The sequence below is a fragment of the Jaculus jaculus genome, chromosome 19, assembly GCF_020740685.1.
Source record: "Jaculus jaculus isolate mJacJac1 chromosome 19, mJacJac1.mat.Y.cur, whole genome shotgun sequence".
NCBI lineage: Eukaryota > Metazoa > Chordata > Mammalia > Rodentia > Dipodidae > Jaculus > Jaculus jaculus.
The window spans coordinates 39,971,029-39,974,166 of NC_059120.1; the positions used below are offsets into that span (position 1 = coordinate 39,971,029).

At 41.0% G+C, this 3,138-nt stretch overlaps 1 non-coding gene across 1 annotated transcript; it reads right to left on the reverse strand.

Moving 5' to 3' along the window:
- Nucleotides 1-1,816: 1,816 nt before the first annotated feature.
- Nucleotides 1,817-1,920, reverse strand: LOC123456207. The gene has a single exon (XR_006634408.1). It is a non-coding gene; the product is annotated as a U6 spliceosomal RNA (small nuclear RNA).
- Between the last annotated feature and the right edge of the window lie 1,218 nt (nt 1,921-3,138).

The window sequence follows — 3,138 nt, forward strand, 5'->3', positions numbered from 1 at the left end:
GTGTGATGGTGCACGCCTTTAACCCCAGCACTCAGGAGGCAGAGGTAGGATTGCTGTCAGTTTAAGGTCAGCCTGAAACTACATATTGAGTTCCAGGTCAGCCTGAGCTAGAGTGAGACCCTACCTCAAAAACAAAACAAAACAAAACAAAAAAAACCTACAATCTAGGCATGGTGGTGCATGCTTTTAATCTCAGCACTCAGGAGGCAGAGGTAGGAGAATCACCATAAGTTCAAGCCCATTCTGAGACTACATAGTGAATTCCAGGTCAGCGGCTAGAGTGAGAACCCAATCTCATTACTGAGTATAGATCTGAAAGAATTAGTATCATCATATCAAAGAGATCCTTGCATTCCCATGTTTATTGCACACTATTCACAGGAGCCAAGAAATGGAATTAACCAAAGTGTCTGTTAGGGGTATATGGTATATAGTACAGATACACAGTGGAATATTATTCAACCACAAAAAGAATGCAATTCTGTCATTTGCATCAAAATGGATGGTCATCATTTTAGGTCAAATAAGTCAGGCACAGAATGACAAATATTGCATGCTCTCACTATTTGTGGGAACAAAAGAATCCATCTTATGGAGCTGGGGAGATGGCTCAGTGGTTGAAAGCACTTGCTTTCAATGCCTGCTGGCCAGGGTTTGATACCTGATTTTTATTATTTGTGTTTGTGTGTTCATGTGTGAGGGTGTGGGCACATGTGTGCCTTGGTCTCACCATCCACTTCAGGTTTTTCACTAGATTCTCACTGTTTTTCCTTCACTGGCCACGAGCTTGCAGCAGTTCTCCTGTCACTGCCTCCCACCTTGCAGTCAGGTCCACGTCGGTGTGCAGGATTATAGAAGCCTGCTATGGGGCCTGGGGATTGAACCAGGGAACTCTGGCTTGAGTGGATAACGCCGTATCCGCTGGGCCATCGCCCCCAGTCTGGGTATGAGACTTTCATCAGCTATGTGATGGGCAGGCACAGTCGCCCACCCCCAGCTTGGCATTTCAGTGTTCACTGTATCTTTTGCTATCCAAACACGTTTAATTTCATTGAAGTTCAGTTTGTCTTTTTTGTTGTTGTTGCTCCTCTCTTTTTTAAAATATATATTTGTCTATTTGACAGAGAGGGAAATAAAGAGAAGGAAGGGAGAGAGAGAGAGAGAATGAGCATACTAGGGCCTCCAGCCACTACCAACTCCAGATGCATGCGCTACTACATCTGGCTTTATGTGGGTCCTGGGAATTGCACCCAGATTGTTGGGCTTTGCAGGCAAGTTCCTTAACCACTAAGCCATCTTTCCAGCCCCTGTTCCTCCTCTTTTGATGTTGTTATCTAAGAAGTCATGGTCAATGCTGAAGTGATAAAGTTGTTCCAAGCATCTTATAGTTTGCATAGTTACAACATTTTTAACAATGTTATCTTCCAATCTGTGAACATGGGGCATCTTTTCATTTACCTAGGTATTATTTATTTCAATAATGTTTTACAACTTCACTGTGTAAATCTTTCCTCTTTGCGAGATCTGACTTTGGTCCCAAGCCTTAGGAGGTAACCTCTAAACTCTTGCAGCTAGACCCTCTCTCCAGCCCACAGGTTCTTTTCTAAAAACGTTTTTTTTCTTTTACAGTATAAGAAAAGGTATTTTCCTAAGATATTCATTATGGACCAGTAATGCATTTAAATACAATGCTTTAAAACATTATGCACAAAGAGCTTACAGATCACATTTAATAATAAAACATCTAGGTGCTTAATAAATGTTTTTAAGATTACAATTTAATTTTCAAAACCAAACAAGTAAGTATTAAATATATAAAAACATGGAATGCTTCACAAATTTGCGTGTCATCCTTGTGCAGGGGCCATGCTAATCTCTGTATTGTTCCAATTTTAGTATATGTGCTGCCGAAGCGAGCACAAAACTTTTTTTTTTTTTAAAGTTACAAGAGTCCTTTTTATTTATTTATTTATTTGAGAGTGACAGACACAGAGAGAAAGACAGATAGAGGGAAAGAGAGAGAATGGGCGCGCCAGGACTTCCAGCCTCTGCAAACGAACTCCAGACGCGTGCGCCCCCTTGAGCATCTGGCTAACGTGGGACCTGGGGAACCGAGCCTCGAACCGGGGTCCTTAGGCTTCACAGGCAAGCACTTAACCGGTAAGCCATCTCTCCAGCCCAAAACTTTTTATTTTATTTGAGAGAGGTAGAGAAGAAGAGGCAGATAGAGACAAAATGGGCAGGCCAGGACCTTCAGCCACTGCAAATGAACTTCAGATGCATGCACCACTTTGTGCATCTGGCTTTACATGGTTACTCTCTCTCTCATATAAATAAATATTTTTAAAAATGAATGAGCCTGAAGATGGCTGTAGAAACCTCAAATTTGTAGCTAGCTGTCCTGAAGTCTTGAATTCATAGCTAGCATCTGCAGTGAGACCAGTGGTAACTAAGCCTTCATATTGTTTCCTAACATTTTTGTAGCCTTCTTAAATAGAGCCTCCTAGATATTTCATTATTTTAGAGACTATTATAAAAAAATTATTTTCTTTTAGTTAAAAATTTTTTTATTTATCTATTATTTATTTGCCTGTGTGCATATGGGTGTGCCAGGGTCTCTTGCCACTGTAAACAAACACCAGATGTGTGTGCCACGTTTTGCATCTGGCTTTACATGGGTGGCTTGTGAATCGAATCCCAGGCTGAAAGGCTTTGCAAACAAGTGCCTTTAACTGCTGAGCCATCTTCTAGGCCCCCAAGAATTGTGTTCTTCATTTCTTCCTTTTTTTTTTTTTTGAGTGATGGATAAAAAATATATATATTTTTTGAGGCAGGGTTTCATTTTAGCCCGGGCTAAATATGGAAGTCATTCTGTAGCCAAAGCTGGTCTTGAATTCACGGGGTCCTTGAACTTCAGCCTGAGTGCTGAGATTAAAGGCGTGCTCCACCATGCTGGCTTACTTTGTTTTGGCTTTATTTTTGCTATCTTTTCCCCCTTCCAGTGCAAGGGATAAAATCCAGGGTCCTGTGTGTTCTAGGTGCTAGCGAGAACTACACTCTGAGCTCTGTTTCCCAACTCAGTACTTCTATGTGCCAAGCTCAAGTGTCTTATAAATTCTAAGTGTTTTTTTTTTTTTT